At 35.9% G+C, this 23,843-nt stretch overlaps 1 protein-coding gene across 2 annotated transcripts in view; it reads right to left on the bottom strand.

The window, feature by feature from the left end:
* The window catches only part of LOC145266631 (arf-GAP with Rho-GAP domain, ANK repeat and PH domain-containing protein 2-like), a 277,212-nt gene that overhangs the window by 188,367 nt on the left and 65,002 nt on the right, over window positions 1-23,843 (bottom strand). The window lies entirely within an intron of this gene.

Below are 23,843 nucleotides of genomic sequence, written 5' to 3'. Positions count from 1 at the left end.
ACTCATCTAGGGAAATAGCCTGTCCAATGCCAGTTTCACTTAAAAATAAAAGGTCTGGTTTAGTCTCCTGTAATTGGGTTTCAACCTCTGGAAGGTTAGAACGAAGACCCCTGATGTTGGAGAAGGAGACATGGTAGTAGGGGTCTACGTTGGAAGTTGGAGAACCGGGTTTAATCGTGTATTTTTTCTTGAAACTTGTCATGATGAAATTTTGGAATTTGTGGACTAGGTCGACAGATTTACTTAGAGCAGGACAGAGAGGGGAAACTAAGAGAGAAAAAGAAACGAATTTTTTTTTTTTTTTTTTGTAGCACATGATAAGGTAAAGCCGTAACAATTACCCACTAGTATGGCATCGAGAGGCCCCACCAGAAGCTACTGCATGGTCCAGATTCCATTCACCAAATGGCAATACAGCAGTCCCAGTACTTTGCACCTGCTGATAGGACAGCCTCCTTAGTGGTTAATCCAAGGTTCGGGTCCCTGACTATCAGGCGGATAACGTCAGCCCAGACAAAACGTTTACCTCCAGCACCCTTACTAGTGACATGGCTACAAGGATAGACATAGAAACAGAAAATTTCCACCCACTCTGCCAACTGTTCGCGCAATAATACTGCCAACCTAGAAAACAGCTTTTTCTTCTCCCTTTGTCAGAAAAATCACTCATTTAAAAAATGAGGACTGAGGGACAAATAAGAAGAAGCGAGAGTAACAGGAGCTGCCGATAACGCATCCACAATGCGTTTTCTGTTTTTTGCTGCCCCCCCCCCGGAAAACTGCTGATTTCAAAGTGAAGGAATGAATGTTTTTGGGCAATTTTTCGATATTTGTCGGGCGAAGGTTGGAAGTTTAAAAATGATACTGATCTGGCGAAAATCTGTGACTCGTGTCGAAAGTTTTTGCAAGACATACACACACACACACATACATACATATAAACACACATTTTCGCTTTATATATATATATATATATATATATATATATATATATATATATATATAAAAGATTTTATGAATTAGAAATCGCAGATATATAGTAGGCTTTGGAAACTATATTTATATTTAACTAGCCAAGAAAATAGCGAGAAGTTAGTTGGTGCTCTTTTATCAACTACTGTTGCGTACTCAGTTGTTCTTATAAAAAGCCCCTGATTGGGCAAGCTAGAAAGGAAGTTAAATGATTGAACCAATCAGCGATAAATATTCCGAATCATAACTGTGGCTAGTCGGCTGTTGCTGCGATTGTGTAATCATTATTACACAAGGACGAAAAACATTTGTTTAAAAATTAAAAAAAAAATTTTTTTTTTTACTAAAGTTGATTTTAAAATAAAAAACAACAAAAAAAAAACTATTGATTAATGTACATTAGGACCGAAAATAATTGAACTTTTAAAAAGACAAAAATAACAAGTATTGCGGTTCTTTTGTGCTATCTTGTCATTGAATACTCTCCCTCTCTCTGTAGGTTGAACGCCTATCAACATGGCATTCAGAAGTACTTAATTTCCTTCTATTCATGTGCTAATTGCTGGTGGCCTGGAGTTTGCCTCCAGTAATTATCACTTCCTACATTGATGATTGCGTAAGCATGAAACACTAGTGTTTGTAGGTGTGAAAATAATAATTATATATATATACACACCAACACAGACTAGCAGACAAGCCAGCGTGGCCCGATCGTGAGATATGCTTAAACAGGATATTTTAATACATGCAGATTACATATTCATTTTTCTATTGATTATATATTGAACCTTATATATATATATATATATATATATATATGTTGGGTGTCATCAATTAGAATCGAAACCAAAACATACAATTTTCCACCCTTTTCCTTGGCCTCTGAGCAACATGTTCTTCAGATGCTACACTTCAATTTCTTGTTCTCTGTTACTGGAGGAGAAATCCTTCACGACTGAGACGATTTTTATTATTTGTTCCTTTTCTCCACATTTAAAAACGACCCTGGTGTCTAACTGCCTCGTGGGGAGGCATTGTAAATAGGAACATATATATATATATATATATATAAATAAATTCACCTCTCATTCCTTTTTTTTTTTTGAAAAGTTGAAATCGCCCGATCGTGGAGGACAAGATTCAAGCAAGAACTGTCGGACGTTCCACAGAATTTTATAATTATATAGATATTAGTTGTTTTCAGTCGTACGTACCCCTACGATAAAAAAAAAAAAAAAAGAATCGATTATTTTGTAGTTAGTTTTCAAACTTCACCTTTGATTAAATTGTATTAGGTCACGTGTTCAAAATTTGAAAGGATGTGCACGTAGATAATAGTGGCAACTTATTTTTTCATTCCCTTCTGTATATTAGTACGATATTGTGTGTTATTTTGTGTCATGCTTCATCTTTTTTTGAGTGACTATCTTTAATTTTTATAACTTTCCACTTCTTGTAATAAATAATTTTGCCAAGAATTCTCCATACGTTTTGGTTTTGATTTTAACTGAAGGAACTCAGGTTATATATATCATTTTCAGAATGTGTGATATATATATATATATATATATATAAAATATAACACGGAAATTACATAATTGTCGATGCAATAATTTATTTCAACCTTATGGTATTTTCAAGCATCTAAACTAGACAATTACATTTTTGATACTGAAATAAAGAAAGAAAAAGAATTGGGGCCCGACCGTCAAAAACCAGAGGGGGTGGTAGTAGCAATCCACTTAATACATTTTATAGAGAGGGTGGGAATTAAGTTAGTAGGGTAGTCCGGCAACCCGATGTAACAACAAGTGTGTGTCTGTTGTTACGTCAGGTTACCGGACAGTTGCTAAGTGTCATAATGTGCTTGTTGTTTTTTAAAAAAATCCCTCCCCTACTTAATATGGTCGCTACAAATAGCCATCGGTTTCAGTTAAAGAGTATTTTGACCCCTTAATCGCCAAATTTCTGGCCCAAAACCGATCAAATCGATTTTCCCAAATCTCAGTACCCTGTATATCAAATTTCGAGTCTATAGACTAAAAATTGACAGAGTTATTGCGAAGGAAAATGTACACAGACACGTTCACATATATAAGTGAACGTGTGGGTGTGGGTGCATACATTTCCATACGCAATAACTCTGTCAATTTTTAGTCTACAGACTCGAAATTTGATACACAGGGTACTGAGATTTGGGAAAATCGATTTGATCGGTTTTCGCCAGAAATTTGGCGATTAAGGGGTCTAAGTTCAACGATTGGACCTTTGAGAACACTACCAAACTCCTCCGACAATGTTGGGTCTGCGTACTTGAAATTTTAGATATAGGTTCCTTAGACATGGATCTAACTTAATAACTTGAGTTGAGCCCAAAACAATAAATTTTAAGGGGTCATAATAGGGGTTAAATTTTTTAAAAAATTGACCTCTGCGGTCTCTTCCAAATTACTCAGACAATTCCTGGTCTAAATATTTGAACTTTTACATAAAGGGTATTCAGACATAGGGCAAGCTTTTTTCATCAGTTTGGTCGAAAATTTTTAGTTACCAATATATAAATGCATGTATGTATGTATGTATGTATGTTTGCATGTCTGCCTTAAACTTTCAATAGAGGCGACAGATTTTACCAAGATCAATATCATTTTAAAGTTCGACCTTTCATACGACAAATATCGAAAAATTGGCTAAAAACATTAATATCTTCCCCTTCAACTAGGCACTTTTCTACAGGGGGGGGGGTCACCTTTTTTTGCCGATATTTTTTAAAGTTATCCTCTCCTTTAGATTGTTTAGGCTTAATTTTTAAAGGTGTCGCTTCCGGTTTGGTGGTGGTCGTAACAGTATAAACGTTAGGTTTTACTCCGTTCTTTTCCTCCTTTGCGGTACGGGTTCGAGCCTGCCTTCCTACTACCACTTTTTTCTTTTTTGCTCAACATACACATCCAAACACCCGGGCAACGCCGGGCTGAAATGCTAGTATAAATAAATATATATATATATATATATATATATATATTATATACTAGCATTTATATATATAACTTTGTTCATTAAAGATTATTAATTCTCATCTCAAAAACTCAGAAAAATAAGTGATTTGTTTTGCTTTTTATGAAGATGGAAGTTGTATGTTTTTGATTTTATAAATGTTTTTGTTTCTGTTGTTTTTATTTCTTTTATTTTTGTAGTAGTAGTAGTAGTAGTAGTAGTAGTAGTCGTATATTTAAAATCGTTTTATGGCATTACTCACAAACATTATCTGAAAATGAATCATAAATTACGACATTGGAAAAAAAAAAAAAAAAAAAAAAAAAAAAACGTTTTCTTAATGAAAACATATGTTAGAGCAGTGGTTCCCAACCTTCTTTATACGGTGGCACCATACTGAGGTTTTGAAGAAACTAGCAGGCCGCCTGGCGTTACCCGGTCGTAAAATATGCATAAATATTATATTTTAATTCATACAGAACCTGAGACATGTGCATGCGAGCATTGTTTTTTTTTCTAAACAGTTCACTTTTTGTAAGTAAAAAAAATACTCAAGCTGAGGAATAGATGGAAAAAGAAAAAAAATAAATAAAATACATTTAAAAAATGATCAATAGGAACAACTATAAAAGCAACATCAAGATAAACACAGACATACCCGTTGGAAATCGCTATAATCCAAATGCAAACAGCAATCACTCAAATAGAAATAAGAAAAACAAAAATGATGAAAAAAATTGAAATTATAGAACTTGTGTATTTTGTCTGACACAAAATAAATGCCTAACCAAAAAAATTGTTTCCCAAACTCCAAAAACCTGTATAATGTAAATATACTGTGCCTGTTTTACAAATATTTTAATGGAATGTGTTCTGATAAACTCATTTCACTTGTACCCCTTCGACGTACATATCCCCGATAAACCCGCTTAGCAATAAGACCTCACCCCTTCACTGCTGATGTCTCTAAATGCCAGAAAGCTTTCTATTCTAATAGTTTCTTCCCTCGAACAGCTAGACTTTGAAATTCCCTTCCTGCTGCCTGCTTCCCTGGCCGTACTGATACGCAGAAGTTTAAATATAACATAAATATCTTGTTAATCTTTCCTAGACGTGGCCTCAAATAGTAGCCCTTTACGTCCAAGTGGCGATATACTTTCTAAGGGGTGAACACGAGTACAAAAAAAAAAAATTATGTAGATGTAACCTCACTCTTGTAGACTTTCAACGCCACAGATTCTGTTCCTTGTCATCGAGAATACCAAAGTTTGCCGTTTCTTAGTGCATTGTGAAATGGATTTGTCTTTCCAGATATTGATTAGCACAACCATTGCTATCTTTGCCATTGCAATATGTCCTCTTACTTTTTTGGTGTCATCTACTTTGTTTGTGAAAACTGACCCCAGGTAGTTGAAATATTCTACATTTTCAACATTTTTATTTTCCATAAGTTTTTCATCATTGGGTGCCCGCGTTACTTTCAAGCTTTGGTATTCTCAATAGCAACATACGGAACAGAATGTTGGGACTTGAAGTCAACAAGAGGAAAATTGCTGACTTTGAATTGTGGTGCGACTGTAGACTTCTTTGTGTAAGCTGAATAGACAAACATACAAACGAATGGGTTCTGGAGAAGATTGGACCATGCCAAGGACTGCTCGACAACATCAATGACAGGAAATTGTGATTTTTGGGACATGTGACCAGAAAAGGCGGCCTAACAAAAGCTCTGCTCTTTGGTAAAAGAGGACGCGAAAGATCAAAACCAAGAATGTCAAACAACATGAAGAATATTACGGACATTAGCACGGTTGAGTTGTTCAGAATGGCACAGGACCGGAGTCAGTGATTCATAAAGAGTGAACCAGCTGGTCAGTAATGACCATTCCGTCAAAGAGAGAGCGAGAATCTCCTTGGTTTTGAAAATAAATAGACAATACAGCCATAAAAAAGTGACCCATTACTGAGAACTCAAAACAGGCTCTCACGAATTGCCGAGTATAAAATAGTACCACAGATCAGTACATGTAGAAATGTAGATTATGTCTTAGTGAGAAATTTGAAATCTTAAACTTTAAGGATCCCCAAAATCTATTAAACTGCAGATGCGAAGTAGCAAACAACAGTATACGGAGAGTAAACTTTACTTTAGGATAACAATACACGAGAAAAATAAAATTAAATTAAATTATTACTTAAAAAGTATTCCGAGATGCACGAGAGGAGTTCAACTATTAATTCAACACGTTCACAAAAAAATATAGAAAAAAAAAAAAACAGTAGAATAAGAAGTAGATGTCAGCTAAATCTTTTGTGTGATTGAAGATTCATGGCAGGTGCTCGTCTGAACTCCAATCCCTGGTCCCCCCCCCTCGCCAATCTTTCACGAAAAACACCCGTCTAGCTGAATACACTGTGAAAAATTTCCCCCACTCTATATCTCTGCCTAAATCAAAACGCGGATTCCATGAACAAAGCTTCTTTCTTAGAACTGCACGCCTGTGGAACTCTGTTCTGTTTGCCTGCTTCCCTCCGGACTGCAACTTGGATGTCTTCAAGTCCAATGTTAACAAATTCCTAATGAACCGCCCCCTTAAGTAAACACTTCATCAAATCTCCACACTAACGTAATGTACTTGCAATAACCCTTATCCCTGAGTGGCTTCCGGGCCTTGATAAGTGGTGATCACTGTGTAAAAAAAAAAAAAAAAAAAAAAAAAAAATCGGCCATTGGCTAATGAACGCTTCAACACACAGGCAGGAATAAAAACGAATCTGATTAGTTAGCTAGTTAAACTGAACACCACATGGGTATAAAAAATAAAAGGTAACACAAAGTCTGTGCATTTTATCCTGACAATTTCTTATGTAGATAAAATGTGGAAAATCCTGTGCAGCTTAATTGCTGTATATATTTCATAACACACACTCATGCATATATATATTTGGCCTGACAAGGCCACAAGGGAGACAATTGAAGCAGCAAAACCGAAGCTGCCCGCCAGGACACTATATATATAAATATAGGCAAATTTGGGCATATTTTATTGGTTTGAAAATATAGGTTCTTTTTTAGCAATTGTCATACATGAGCAATGATAGAAGAGTATTATAATCTTCAAAAAAGCCTGCAAATTTTCATGTAGTTTCGTCCCAAGGAACCAAAGATATAAGCATACATCATTCGTAGACATTTTTGCTGACGATACTACCATCTATGGTAGCACATCTAAGACAGTAAACTACCAAGTTCTCTCCGATTCTCTCTCCTCTGATCTTGATCACGTTGTACAATGGGGAAAGGAGTGGCTGGTTACTTTTAATGCATCTAAAACCAAGCTTCTATCTTTACATCATCAACGTTCTGATCCCCATCTGGCATCAATTAAAATGAATGCTCTCGTCTTGGGGAGGCCTCAAGTTTTGACAGGCTTCTACTCCTAATCTTAAATAGAATACGTATATCAAATCTGTTGCAAAGGCCGCTGGAAAAAATGGTTGGATTCTTCTGTCGATCCAGTAGATATCTCACTGCTGATGCAATTCTCTATCTATATAAGAGCCAGATACGTCCAAGGATGGAATACTGTTGCAACATATGGGCAGGAGCTGCTAGAAAAGACTTGTCCTGCCTTGATAGGGTTCAAAATAGACTTCGTGGCCTGGTGGGAGATGTCCTTTTCTTTTCGCTGCAACCTCTATCTCACAGAAGAGATATTGCGAGTTTGTCTCTGCTTTATCGCTATTTTCATGGAAAGTGTTCGACTGAGCTTCAATTTATGGTCCCCCCCCTCGCCAAACTTTCACAAGAAACACTAGTCTAGCTAAAAACACTATCAATAATTTTCCCCACTCTTTATCTGTACTTAAACCTAAACAGATTCCATGATCAAAGGTTCTTTCTTAGAACTGCACGACTGTGGAATTGTCTTGTTTTCCTACTTTACAGCTGTCTATAATATGGTTGTCTTCAAGTCCAACGTGAACAAATTTCTGATGAGCCGTTCCACTTAAGTTTACAAATTTACCGAACTTCCATTACTATCGATTACTATATTGTCCTTTTGACTACTGTACACTCTTTAACCCTTATCCTTGAGTGGCCTATCGGCCTTGATAAGTGTTGACGCCTATGTAAAAAAAAAAAAAAGTATAGATATATCTGTATTTAGATATACCACATTTTGGCAACTGTATACGTTTAAACTCTCGGCGACTATTTATCAGAATTTAACAAATGAAGGCACATTGGAAAGCTAATGGCCTGAACTGTGTAGTGGGTTATGTGACATTTGCCCTTAAGGTCGAACATTATTGTTTTGAAAGGTAGGGGATCAATTTTCTATATTAATTTAATGGGGGGGGGTCTTATGTTTTTTTTTAGGGGTGGTGCTTGTGGCCTGGTAGACCAACAACCTAAAAACCTCTTAAAAAACCCATTTTCTATAGGTTTTCGGGTGTGCTGAAAAATTTTGCCTACCAAACTCCTGTCAGTTTCCGGTCTACAAACATGAAACTCAATATATAGGGTCTTCAACCCCATACAAAACTTTATATTTGGGTTTTAGCCAGGGAAAATCGATGCAAAAGTGTGAAACTTAAAAAATGGAATTTGTCAGGTGATGGTTGAACATTACGAATATGCATGCATAACGTAATAGCTATTGGTTCATGTTTTAATTTTTAGCCTTGCAGCAAACATGTCTTCATAGGTCAGGCATTAACGTCAAAGGAAAAAGTAAATCGTAAGCTAAATGTTTTGGTTTCGATTCTCGGTGATGGCACACAAGTCATTTTTTTTTTTACTTTAAATTATTACTATATATTGGGTCCAATATAATATTATAATAAATACAGAATTTGCATTATCAAAATATCATATTAAGCATATTTTAGGACCGGGCAATGCCAGGCAGCCTGCTAGTATATAATATATATGAATATATTTATATATATTCTCTCACATTCTGAAAATTATATATATATATATATATATATATATATATATATATATATAGTATCCACGTGTATTCCCTTTTAGTATATTTAAATATGTATGAATAAAAAATCAATACGAAAAATATATGAATGTTTATGTTTATATCTTTTATGTATTTATTTCCTGTGTGTTGACATGTAGGAATACAAAAAGTCTTTATATATATGTATATGTGTGTGCGTGTTTGAAAACAAAAATTTATTATTTGAATAAAGAATTCAAAGTAATTTTCGATGTAGGCTCATCTCCTCAGAAGAAAGTCATTAGCAAAATATTAAATCTGGTTTGATATATAATTTTATCATTCAGCACATACATAGAAAATATATTAAAGATTAAATCTTTTTAAGGACATAGATAAAGAAAATAGGGTTGGAAAAAAAAAAAAAAAAAAAGGCTATAAGATTACCTCCCAAAAATATTTTGTAAGACTTGATTGATACCACAAGATTCAATAATCTATGATCCGATTCATCTACTTATTCTGATAGGAGTAGTAAAAAAAAAAAAAAAAAAAAAAAGATAAAAGTGCTCAATATACGTTAGTAGAGCTAAATGTTTTTATTTTTTTATTTTACAACTTCAATTATTAATTTCATCCATTACAATTGTTTCCGGACGGCAAAAGTCAAAATGAAAAAGGGCAGAAAATATTTTTTAATGGATAGAAAAATAACAAAATAAGAGAAATATAGAGAGAAAAAAAAAAGAAAAAGAAGAAAAGGGGAGATAAAAAGAAGGAAAGAAGCATGCATTTTTTTCGTGATCAAATTAAGTTGAATTGAAGAGTGACAAGTGTGGGGTTTACGCCTCCGAAATGAATTGAGCGTGTAAGAATGCTTATCTCTATTTGGAAGATTATGAAAATGTAGATAATAAGCGAAACAAATGGAGCAGAAAGAGAGTAGCTTATCCAAGCTCGTAACATTGTTTTTACATTAGTCTGCAGCACATCCCTACTCACCACAGGTTAAAACAATTTTTTACGAAGTGGAACGAGATATAAGCTGCTGTCGCTGTTTTCAACGTAGACATGTGTTTATGTCATGATGAGGTCAGTCATGCATGACCCTCTTTGGAGCACGTGACCGAAACGCAAAAAGTAAAACTTAACCTGATTGAGTAGTCGTATCACAAATTAACTACTCATCAAAAGTTTAAAAAAAAAAAAATAATAATTTAAAAAAATGAAAAATTGAAAAATCTTAAAATTCCACACCTTCCTTAAAAAAATAAATAAAAAAATAAAAAATAAAAAAAAAGCTATAAAGACCAAAGAGAGAGAGAAATATAGAAATAGAGAGAGAGAAATATATAGAGAGAGAAATATAGAAATAGAGAGAGATAGAAATATATAGAGAGAGAAATATAGAAATAGAGAGAGAGAAATATATATATATATATATATATATATATATATATATATATATAGAGAGAGAGAGAGAGAGAGAGATAGTAGATAGAAATAGAGAGAGAGAAATATATATAGAGAGAGAAATATATATAGAGAGAGAAAGAGAGAAATAGAGAGAAAGAGAGAAATAGAGAAATAGAGAGAAAGAGAGAAAGAGAGAGAAAGAGAGAGAAAGAGAGAGAAAGAGAGAAAGAGAGAGAAAGAGAGAAAGAGAGAGAAAGAGAGAAAGAGAGAGAAAGAGAGAGAAAGAGAGAAAGAGAGAGAAAGAGAAAAGAGAGAGAAAGAGAAAAGAGAGAGAAAGAGAAAAGAGAGAGAAAGAGAAAAGAAAGAGAAAGAGAAAGAAAGAGAAAGAGAAAGAAAGAGAAAGACAGAGAAAGAGAGAAAGAAAGAGAAAGAGAGAAAGAAAGAGAAAGAGAGAAAGAAAGAGAAAGAGAGAAAGAAAGAGAAAGACAGAAAGAGAGAGAAAGAAAGAGAAAGAAAGAGAAAGAGAGAGAGAGAGAGAAAGAGAAAGAGAGAGTAAGAAAGAGAGAGAAAGAGAAAGAAAGAGAAAGAGAGAGAACACTAACCAGACCTCCACTGGGCGAGTGCAAAAAAAAAAATACTGAGAAACTTATTGTCACACAAATTCTAGTTTAAATCCAATGGTCATTGCCAGCAAGAAATTAATGGTAATCAGCTGTTGCGATAACTCAGTTAAGTGCAAAGGTTATTGAAACGTTGGGAGTACTGGAAATCTGGGGACATGGCTTAGTGTAATAAGTGTCCTCTAGTGTTTCTACTATTCTCCCAGGCATTACCATCTCTTTTTGGTGTGAGGACTAGTGTGTTCTGATACCATCTTCCCAAGCATTACTCCCTCCTTGAAGGTGGTGATAGGAGGTGGGGGGGACAATATAATAAGAGAAAGCATTATTATATTATTCCAAACTAGCAGAGAGATCCACCGTTGCTCGGGATTGAATGATAATCAATGAATACTTCACACTTCCAATATTTGTCATCGATATCAGTGAAATTGTCCATTTCTTCAAACAAATCGATTGATTGCCTGCTCTAATTGAGGACCCATCGTGGAAGCTTCACATGCCTCCCTAGAATGATAGTCCACAATACATTGTAGTCTACATTGCACTGTAGAGAATCTGTTGATTTTATTAAATTATTTTTTATATATGATGGCTTGAGTTAAAGTTTAAAATGCAAAAGTCTGGTATCATGTTTCAATTGTGTTCTAAAATGAAACATTCATTACGAATGCGCCTCTGTTATATCAAAGAACCTACTGTTGATTTTGTATGCCAGGCCCTTCTGTTTGTGTGGAGATCTCAAATGCAGTTGTGATGTGAAGCTGGTTAAAATCGGACTTTTTTTAATCATCTATTTCGATACTTATCAGAGGCATTCCAATACAAAACCTATTTAACTCCCAGATAGGTGAAGAATGTGTGAAATTTCAAAAGAATTGAGCCAGCTGTTTCAGAGTTCGCGGGAAATTAAATCACACACGAAATCCGTTTTATATCTAAGTAGATATAAATATTTTCTAAAACAAAAAAAAAAAAAGTCTAGGTTTATGAGCAAATGAACACATATCCAAGGAAATGGCAGAAACGCTAGAGGATGACCTCCAATCCGCAGTGGAATGGGGACAAAAATGGTTGGTCACATTCAATGCTGCTAAGACTAAGTTTGTTTCCTTCAATAACTACAAGAAACCTTCTCTGCCACCAATAGCAATGGCCAAGAACACACTACCTGAAAGTACTTCTTTTAAACTCCTCGGCCTAACGTTTACAGGGAATATGAACTGGAATAGATACATTGAGAGCATTGCCAAGGCTGCTGCAAGGAAGGTTGGCTCCCTCTACCGTGCTAGAAAACTACTTATGCCTGACAGTATCCTATACCTCTATAAGGCAACCATTCACCCATGTATGGAGTACTGTTGTCACATCTGGGCTGGTGCATCTGCTTCTTGTCTCTCGCTCCTGGACAGGGTTCAAAAGAGAGTCGCCAACCTGATAGGTCCTGAACTGTCATCTAGGCTTCAGCCTCTGTCCCATCGACGAGATGTTGCATCCCTCTGCCTGTTCTACAAATACTTCAATGGTGAATGCTCTGACGAACTGCAAACACTTGTACCTCCCCGACGTAACTACCCCCGACAAACCCGACAAGCTACTAAGTCTCATCCCTTTACAGTAGAGATCCCTAGGTGCAAGAAAGCCTTTTACTCCAATAGTTTCTTCCCCAGAACTGCGGGTCTTTGGAACTCCCTTCCGGGATTCTGCTTTCCCAACTGCAATGATATGCAGAAGTTCAAGTGTAATGTTAACAAACATCTTTCTACTCATCTCCCTTCATAATGACCCCGCTAATTAAGTCCCTGATAGTAGCCCCCTGCTTCAAAGTGGCACTGTGCCTTGTTTGGGGTGAAAATTGAATTAAAAAAAATAAATAAATAAATAAAAAATTCCCCTTCCATCAAAAACTGTTTATTTCGAAACTTCAAATAGAAGACTCACATCAAATCTGTTGTTAAGATTGTTGGAGAAAATAGTTGGATCATTCCACTGCTCCCTAAAGTATCTCGTTCCTGATGCAATGCTCTAACTTATGTTATTTGGATTCTTCAGACTACTGTTCTAATCTTGAGCGTTTTCACGTTTCAGTCGATGTAACCTCCAACCTTCTTCAGGCATCTTTTGTTGAACTCCGAATTCGAGTGGAACCCTTTATTTAACCTATGGAGGTAGAATGCTCTCGTTTCATCAGCCATGACTGGGTAAAAGTCCTAAGTAATTTAAAAATTGTATTCAGAGTGTCTCCCTAGCTTGAAAAAAAATAAAAAATAAATAAATAAAAAAATAAGGAAAAATTTTTTTTTATTTTTAAATTAAAAAATAAAAATAACTTTTTATAAAATATAGATATAGATGATGTAGTACTCCCAGAGTGCAACAAGCGGGGAGGGGGGGGGTACACCCAGCCTTCTCCGTCCCCATGAAAATAATAGGGAGAGGAAGGAAGTTGTCAGTTCAGAGAATTTAGGTCAGCTGGAAAAAGAACAAATCCATTGAGGCAAAAAAAAAAAAAAAAGCTAAAACAATAAAATAAAACAATAGCACAAGAAAGGTCTGTTTTTAAGTGGAGAAATTCAGCCCCTCCCCACCCTGACTGCTGATGCAATTCTTTACCTCTATAAGAGCCAAGTCCAAGGATGGAGTACTGTTGTCACATCTGGGCAGGAGCTGCTAGAAGCAGCTTATCCTTCCCTGACAGAGTTCAAAATTATGAATGGAGAAAGAGAATAGCTTATCCAAGTTCGTAACTTTGTTTTTACATTAGTTTGCAGTGTAGTGTAGTATCTGTTCTTCAGATGCTGCACTTCTATTTCTTGTTCTCTTTCGGTGGAGGAGAAATCCTTCACGACTGAGGCAATTTTTATTTTTGCACCTTTTTCTCCACGTTAAAAAACGACCCTGGTGTCTAACTCTGTCCCGTGGGGAGGCATAGTAAATAGGTACATTACTTTGCAGCACATCCCTACTCTCCACAGGTTAAAACAATTTTATTTTATTTTATTGGAACGAGATATAAGCTGCTGTCGCTGCTTTCAACGTAGCTTTGTAGGGTAGTAGAGATGCTGCGAGTCTGTCTCTGCTCTATCGTTATTTTCATGGCAAGTACTCGTCTGAGATTCAATCTATGCCCCCCCCCCTTGCGAAACTTGCATGAAAAACACTCGTCTACCTGAAACCACTATCAATAATTTCCCCCACTCTTTGTCTCTGCTTAAACCTAAACATAGATTTCATGAACAAAGCTTTTTTTTTTTTAGAACTGCACGCCTGTGGAACTCTGTTCCATTTTCCTACTTTCCTGCCGACTACAATATGGTCGTCTTCAAGTCCAATGTGAACAAGTTCTTGATGAGCCGTTCTACTTAAGTAATCCAATTTACCAAATTTCTACTACTAACGATTACTATGATATTATCCCATTGACCCCCCTTATTCTCGAGTGGCCTCCTGGCCTTGGTAAGTGGTTACTCCTTTGTAAAAGAAAAAAAAAAAGAACCCCGCCCCCCTGTAATAAAAGCACTCTGGATTATAACGAAAAAAGAAAGAAATTCCTCCGATCAATATTAAAACAGATATAACACTTTGATGCTAACATGGAAAAAGGGAGCAGAAAAGCATATCCCTCAAAAGGGTATGACCAGTAAGAAGCTGGGGAGGAGAAAAAAAAAACAGTGGGGTAGATGGTTACTGGATAAAAGATGAGGGAAGGGGCGACTTGGAGAAACATTTATTCACAATTTGTATTTACTACTTGAAGTCATTAAAACGAAACTAATCCACAAGGAAAGATGAAATTAATGCCGATATTATTAGCAAACTTAAGTGCATTCTCAATATCATAAAGCACCCCAGACACAAAGACGTTCATTTATTATAATAGATGCAATATATTCATTTCTTAACATCTATTTGTTACTGGATTTTTGAGATGAGGATTGATTATTTGAATTCTTTAGACTACTGTTCTCATCTAAAATATTATTTTCGCAACATTCCAGTCGAGGTAACCTCTGATCTCCTTCATGTGCATCCTGTCAAACTCGGGAATCTTCTTGTTGAACTCGCAAGGACGCGTGGCTTAACGGATAAAACACTTGGCAAAATTCAGTTGTTGAGTTACGCTCTTCTGGGGGTCGAAGGTTCAATCTTTACTGCGGGCGATATTCAAAAATACAATTGTGAGTTAATTAGGACTTCTACCCGATCATGGCTGATGGAACAAGAGCATGCTACCTCTTGAGGGTCAAATAATTTTTTTTTTTGGTGCAGATAAAGTTGGGCGGAAAGATTTTCAGGTTTGACAAGATACACCTGAAGAAGGTCGGAGGTTATATCGACCGAAACGTTATGAAAATAGCACTCAAGATGAGAACAGTAGTCCGAAGACTCTAAATATTCAGTTGGTGCAAAAATAATGTCGTTTTTGACGTTCAACTTCATGTTAAAAAGAACTTCATTATTTTTGCACCAACCTAATAATATGAACTTATCAACTTAATTTTAATTTATTACTTTATACAATTTTTTAAAGTTCTGTACACATTAAAAGGTCTTTAATTCGGGACATGTCTAAAAGCTAATAAAGAAGTCATTATATTTTTTATGAGGATGTGTTGAATGGGTTCTTTCTTATCGCCAACCAAACGACATAACAATAGTACGTCTGTTGACTTTAAAAGCAAATAGTTCTTAGCAGTTTTACGGTTTAGGATTTACTCAAAATTTTATTCCATCATATGAAAATATAACAGTCACAATTATGTTAAAAGGCCAAGATCATAGTGTAGTATATGTTCTGTTGCTACACTTCACCGTTTCTGTCCCCGATCAGTGGAGGAGAAATCTTTCATGACCGAGACAATTTTTATTGTTGTTTCTAATCCAGAGTGCCTCTTTTTGGGGAGTTAGATTTTCCCCACATTAAAACCCGGTTTTGTGTCCTACTCTGCCCTCGTGGGGATGCAAGTAAACAAGAACATTCACACAATTCTTAAAGGAATCTTTAAAAAAAAAAAAAAAAAAAAAAAAAAAAATGGCATCCTACACTATTTCGATATAACTTTATGGAGATTAGAAAATCGATGTTGCAGTCTACTTTTGGCAGCTGCGTAACCCTCAGTTTATTATTTATTATTTTTTTTTTTTTGTCCTAACATCTCATGAACAATATTTCTGACAAAGAATTGTTGTATCCTGGGTCAGAATTTACATATGATACGTTTGTTGGTTATCGCTCCAGACAAGGCATGAAGCTACAAAAAAATACTACTTCAATGTTGTATTTTTTTATGCTAAAGATTTACTTGATTTTAGCCAATTTTCATTTACTATTGTTCTACCATGTTATTTGCAATAAATTTTTGTTCTTCATTTCAATTTATTTAAAGAAAATACTATTTTTTATTCAAATTTTTATGAAAATCGCTTCAGACAAGTCATGAGGCCACTTGTTGTTATGAGGAGCTAAAAATAAAAACTGGAATAAAATTGTATAAAAGCCAAGTATGTCCTACGATGGAGTACTGTTGCCACGTCTAAGCAAAGGCTACTAGAAACACTCATCTTGCCTTGACAGAATTCAAAATAGACTTCATAGCCTAGTAGGGATGCCCTTTTCTCTTCCCTGCAGCCTCTTTCCTACAGAAGAGATGTTGCAAGTCCATCTTTGCTCTATCATTATTTTCGTAGCAAGCGCTCATCTGAGCTTCAATCTATGGTCCCCCCCTTGCCAAACTTTCATGAAAAACACTCGTCTTGCTGAAATCACTATCAATAACTTTGCTCACTCTTTATCTGTGCCTAAACCTAAACGTAGATTCTTTCTTAGAATTACATGCCTGCGGAACTAACTTCCGTTTGTCTGCTTTCCAGCTGACTACAATCTGGTCATCTTCAAGTCCAACGTAAAAAAGTTCTTGATGAGCCATCCCTTAAATATACCATACACTCATTAACCCTTATCCTCGAGTGACCTCCGAGCCTTAACAAGTGGTGACTTCTTTGTCAAAAAAATAAAATAAAATTTTCGGCAGAAGGCAATGGAAATATTCCCAAACTTCTAAGCATATGGCTGATCACGACATGCACGTGGGGTTGATTTGTCTGGGTGAAGCCAGTATGACACTCAGACATCTGTGTGCTTTTAACACATGTCCACACCAGATCTTGACCACCCTAGGCAGACATACATACATTTAAACAGACAAACGAGATTTACTATCAGAAAGACCTAGCATTGCTCAGGATTGAATGAAGATGATTATTACATACTTTTTCACTCATAAACATCTTTTTACTTTCTAGATTATCTCCCTTGAATAAGAACTCGCTACTTTATAGAGAACTATAAAACTTGATACATATCCTATTTTTCTGAAATTTAAATCATATGTAGCAAATTTTTCTACGGAAAACAATGAAAATATTTCTAAAGCTTCAAATGCACCCTATTTTTAATGATTAGTGTCATCGCATGTCGAAAAATCTCCGGTGAAGTGGTCTGGAGTCTCGACATTGAAACCACATGAACATAACAATTTAAAGTTTAATTTATAAAATTGTATTCAGCTTAGCACAGTAAAATATAAACATAGATAAATATTAATAACTTTTTTAAATAAATATTTAAATAAAATATATTTAAATAATTATTTAAAAAAACTAATAATAATAATAATAATAAAATATGTCCCCCCTCCCCCCAAGGAAGGTGATGGGGGTAATGCTAATAAACAAAGGGCAGGCAACTCCCTCAACACCTAGATAAGCAAAACAATCAAATACAACAGAATCACTAATAAAAAAATATTCAAAAAAGAAAACAGCAGATCTAACATTTAATAGCGATAAAAATCATGCAAAAAATCTGACGGCGTATCACAGTTCAGTAGAAAAACATCAAGTTGCTGATGGGGCAGTTACAAGTTCAATCCTTCTTAAAAGCTTAGCCACGCTGACGATGAATAATATCCATAAACACGTTGGTTGGTTGTTTTTGTTTTACGGCCTATCAACCCTTTTCGGGTTATTTAATGCCGAATCCAAAGATTTTGAAGAAAAAATTTTTTAATAGAATATATTTGTTGTTTTCAAGTCGGTTTCTATTTAGCCCATAGTTGGGACCGTAACAGGTACTACCACTCCGGGTCAGAGTGGACCTTGGAGCAATGGTAATTAAAAGGTGGCTCCACACTCCCCAAAGCCCACAAGCTGGGGCCCTCACCACTGGATATAGTTTAAGGTCATATCCAGGACCCCGATTCAGGGACTTTTACCCTCTGGGGGGGGGACCAGTCGGCGTATTCTAATGCCCCACCGACAGGGCCGATAAACATGTGTTTCTGGGTAACTTTTGTGCGTGTAAAAAATATTGAATAAATCTGATGTATAAAAGGCTATATGTGTTTCTGTCTGTCTCCATATTTTCAAACTATCTCCTCTGAAACTAAAAGTCGCAGAGCGATGCTAGGGGTCTCAAATGATAGGACTTTTTACGAACTGTTCTTTTATGGATCCTTAGCCGATTAAAATTGTTTTTAAGGATCAAAAATGGATCAAAATTGAAAAACCGTTATTTTCTACATTCATCTTAGTTAATTTTTAATCACTTAATATACGTGTCACCTTGGTACAGTGGTAACATCACCAGCTTTGAATGCTACAGTTTCGGTTTCAATTCTAGCTGATAGCATCCAAATACTTTTTTTATTATTATTATTATTTACTTTTGAAATCACGACTATAATAATATATACAAAATCTGGACAAATTAAAATATTATATTTAAGCATATTTTATGCCCGAGCAAAGCTGGACTCCCCCCCCACCTCCTCCCCACTCACTAGTATTTAAATAAAAAATATTTAAATCTTTAATAAAAAAAAATTAATAAAAAAAAATTAATAAAAAAAAAATTAATAAAAAAAAATTAATAAAAAAAAAACAGAAAAAAAACCCCATATGTCCCCTCCCCCAACAAAAAAGGGCTACGTAAATAAACAAAGGGCAGGTAACTCCCTCAACGCTTAGATGAGTGAAACAATTAAATGTAACAGAATCGCTAAAAAAAAATAAATAATAAAACAAACACAATAAATCAAACTATTTATAGTTCTCTATAAAGTAGCGAGTTCTTATTCAAGGGAGATAATCTAGAAAGTAAAAAGATGTTTATGAGTGAAAAAGTATGTAATAATCATCTTCATTCAATCCTGAGCAATGTTACGTCTTTCTGATAGTAAATCTCGTTTGTCTGTTTAAATGTATGTATGTCTGCCTAGGGTGGTCAAGATCTGGTGTGGACATGTGTTAAAAGCACACAGATGTCTGAGTGTCATACTGTGCTTCACCCAGACAAATCAACCCCACGTGCATGTCGTGATCAGCCATATGCTTAGAAGTTTGGGAATATTTCCATTGCCTTCTGCCGAAAATTTTATTTTATTTTTTTGACAAAGAAGTCACCACTTGTTAAGGCTCGGAGGTCACTCGAGGATAAGGGTTAATGAGTGTATGGTATATTTAAGGGATGGCTCATCAAGAACTTTTTTACGTTGGACTTGAAGATGACCAGATTGTAGTCAGCTGGAAAGCAGACAAACGGAAGTTAGTTCCGCAGGCATGTAATTCTAAGAAAGAATCTACGTTTAGGTTTAGGCACAGATAAAGAGTGAGCAAAGTTATTGATAGTGATTTCAGCAAGACGAGTGTTTTTCATGAAAGTTTGGCAAGGGGGGGACCATAGATTGAAGCTCAGATGAGCGCTTGCTACGAAAATAATGATAGAGCAGAGATGGACTTGCAACGTCTCTTCTGTAGGAAAGAGGCTGCAGGGAAGAGAAAAGGGCATCCCTACTAGGCTATGAAGTCTATTTTGAATTCTGTCAAGGCAAGATGAGGTGTTTCTAGTAGCCTTTGCTTAGACGTGGCGTCATACTCTGCTTCACCCAGACAAATCAACCCCACGTGCATGTCGTGATCACTGCCACGCAGACGGGGCTCTGATGAACAGCGAGTGTCCTGCGCCATATAACTGGACCTCCACTGCCTTGTGGGCCAAGGTTCTTTTAACCAAAGGCTAAGGGTGAGGTAACCCTGATAGAAACCTCCAGAGGACTTTAGGCCGTGTAAGCTGCGGCACACATGACCCATCGGCATGTGGAATATGCTCTGGTGCCTAGCAACCTAAGTCCCAGTCATGGATCAAATGGCATGATGGGTGGAGAGGGCTCCGTAAGCCATGGTGAAGGAAACCTCTTTAGGAGAAGGAAAACTGATATAAAACCTGCGGCAACTGCTGCATCCAATGATGTAGACTTGCTCTTCTTTTTGGTTCAATGTGGCAGTTGTTTAGAGAGTGGGATTGTCTCGGTGCAAAGTCTTTCCTCACTATAAAAAGCTTCAAGCACAGGCATTACTTGATATGTAATTGAATACACATTTTACTATCAGTGCGTATCTCGATAATATAGAGGCTGGCTGTAGCCTGAAATGACAAACAGACACTCAATGAGGACTGATGTGGATATGGGCATCAATGGAAATAAAGGCTCTGGAACATCCAAGGTCTGGTCCGGCAGGTGTTCAGGGCACTACAGCCTGGACCCGGTCATTACCAGGTGTGTGTGTGCGTATATATATATTGTAGGTGACCGTCTGGCCTGTGTTGCTTGTGGCGCTCATGTCTGCCTCTTTTGAGCCAGAGATGTATTAAGTAATGGCAATACTCGAGAATGAGTTTGCTGCCATCATGTATGTATGTATGTATGTAACTTACAACAGAGGCAACGGATTTTCATGAGATTGGTATTTTTTTGAAGCTCGACCCTTCAGACAATAAATATCGAAAAATTGGCTAAAAATATTAATTCCTTCACCCTCAACTGGATACTTTTCTACAAGAAGGGGGTCGCTTTTTTTTGCCAAGATTTTCGAAAGTCATTACCTCTTTTCGATTGACTAGCCTTAATTTAAACCTTTGCCACTTCCGGTTTGGCGATGGACACAACGGCAAACACGTCACTTTTTTTCACGTTCTTTTCCTCCTTTATGGTACAGGTTCGAGCCTGCCTGCCTACCACCATATTTGGGGAGGGGGGGGGGGTCAACACGCACCTATATATAAACACCCGGGCAATGCAGGGCACCCAGGCTAGTTTTATATAAAACTTACCAGTAAAGACAATAAGATCTCTTAGCCTACTCCTAAGGAGACTACAAGGAGCTAAACACCTTTAAAACTTCAGACATATACTATTTTTTTTTAAATGTTAATCATATACACCAAATATTCTTGGGAAAACAATGGAAAGGGTCCTGAATTTCGAAATGCTAAAATTTTTGTTAAACGAATATCTCAACTTCTTGTATAAATGGAAAATATTGCATCACTCTTTCGGACAGAATGGTCATTACAAACCAGCCATGGCACTCTTCACAAATCGTCATTAACTCCGGTTCTGCGCCATTCCAAGCAACTCAGCCATGCTAATGTCCGCAATGTTCTTCACGTTGTCTGACATTCTTGTTTTTGGTCTTCCATATCCTCTTCTGCTAGTGGTTGTACCAAAGAGCAGATCTTTTATTAGGCCATCTGTTCTGGCCACATCCCCCCCCCACCCAAAAAAGAGCGCAATTTCCTGTCATTAATGTTGTCCAGCAGTTTTCAGCGTGGTCCAATCTTTTTCTTAACCCATTTGTTTGTATGTTTGTCCACCCAACTTAAACGAAGAAGTCTACGGTAGCACCACAATTCAAAAGCAGTAATTTTCCTCTTGTCGACTTTCTTCAAGACCCAACATTCTGCTCTGTATCTTGCTATTTAGAATGTCCTTTTGTTCTCAAATTCCATGAGTGATGTTTTTGTGAAAGGCGACGGTCTCTACTCTATTGTTATTTCCATAGCAAGTGCTTGACTGAACTCCAATCTATAGCAACCCCCCTCTTGCCAAACTTTCACAAAAAAAAAAAAGTAGACTAGCTACAACGACCATTTCCTCTACTCTATCTGTGCCTAAATCTAAATGCAAATTCCATGAACAAAGCTTTTTTCCTAGAACTGCCTGCTTCTGGAAACGTTAGAGTAAGGGAAGTTAACTTCCCTTACTCAAACATTTCACGTCATAAATTTTTAAATTCATTGAATGACTAAAATTTTATATATATACTAGCGGGGGGGGGGGGGGGGGTACCCGGCATGCCCGGGTGTTTGGAGATGTGTGGTTTTGAGTAAATCAAAACTCCTTATGGTTAAAATTTAAAAAAAAAAAAAAGTTTTGGTAGGCGAGTATGAGGATCGAACCCGAACCCGAACCCTTGAGGCATAGTTGGAAATTAAAGTGTGAAAAAAAAAACATGCGACGTTAACCACTGGGCCACCACAACATACTAACGGAAAGACGTTTGAATTTATTTAATTACTTAGAATTTGCAGGTGCACATTTTAACGACTTAATGAGGTCAACTTTGACTGCGGGGAAGTATTTTATTTAATGCGGGAACGCTTGTTTTATTTTTATTTTCCCCAAGATGTTTGGGGGGGGGAGCTCCCATTGTCCAAATTGAATAGCCATTGTCTGATATAAGGAAAAAATTTCCAGATTGATCAAAGCTGATTGCTTTCGGACATTTCCGGCGATCGAGACTGGAAAAATACCACAGAATTAGTGTCGCTTTTATTATACGAAAAAGCCTAATCCACACACGGCGAGCAAAAACTGTTGAATATTTATCTTCCCAAAGTTGAGCAAATTAAATAGACAGACGACCTCCGTTGTTAACTTATAGATATTATGATTTATATGTGATATAAAAAGTTTTAAGAAGTTGTGAGCCGACCGACCACTTCTCTAAAAAACAGCCTTTCTTGGACATACACAAAAAGCGAACATACATACACACATTTTCGCTTTTATATATCATAGAATATAAATAGACGGATAGAGAGATATAAAATGATAACCATTATATTTTATTCTATATGATAATTTCAGAACAAATCACTATTTGAAATGCTAATATTTCAAATCTTCTGAAGATGTTTGTTGATCCGAATGAAATATTTAAACATAAATGTGGACAGGCATCACACTACCCAACTCCCCACAATGCCGATAGACATGATCCAAAATAGTAGCCACGTACATTCAAGTGGCAATAAGCCCTATATCGGGGAGGGGACGGGGTTTAAAAAAAAATAAATTAAAAAAAAGCAATCCAATTTTGTTTAAAAATAAATAGTTTGTATTACTGTACACACAGATTCGATAAAGTTGTCAAAAAACAAATATATAACAAATAAATATTATCAAAGGCAAGATAAGTTACTTTTCTACCTAACTGGATATATTTTTTGTGTTTTTATTTAATGTGTCATGTTTATTCAGCTCGAAAAACAGTGTTTACTGATGTATTGGAAAATTAAAAATGACACCTGACTCTCTTTGACACAGTAAGTTTGGGAAAAAGAGTTAAAATAAAAAATTAGACAAAATACTGTTAAAAACCCACCGAATATATGTCAGCCTATGTCACGGTAACATATATTGAGCGAGTTTCTAACAGTATTTTGTCTTGTTTTTGTTTTTTTTTTAGTCGGGTGCCATTTTTTGTCTAGCTTTTTTTAGTCAGGTGGAATTTTTAACTTTCCAATACATCGGTAAACACTATGTTTTTCGAGCTGAATAAACATGTTACATTAAATAAAAACACTAAAAACATATTCAGTTAGGTAGAAAAGTAACTTTTGTTGCCTTTGATAACATTTATTTGCTATATATTTGTTTTTTGAAAATTTTTTCGAATCTATGTATACAGTAATACAAACCTAATCTTGCATATAGGACTCTTTAATAAAAAATGTTATTTTAAATCTAAAATATAT

The sequence above is a fragment of the Euprymna scolopes genome, chromosome 41 (assembly GCF_053919585.1).
Source record: "Euprymna scolopes isolate OS-2025 chromosome 41, ASM5391958v1, whole genome shotgun sequence".
NCBI classification, from domain to species: Eukaryota; Metazoa; Mollusca; class Cephalopoda; order Sepiida; family Sepiolidae; genus Euprymna; species Euprymna scolopes.
Note: the sequence above shows the minus strand (reverse complement) of the source record. Positions and strands in the feature narration are given on the sequence as shown.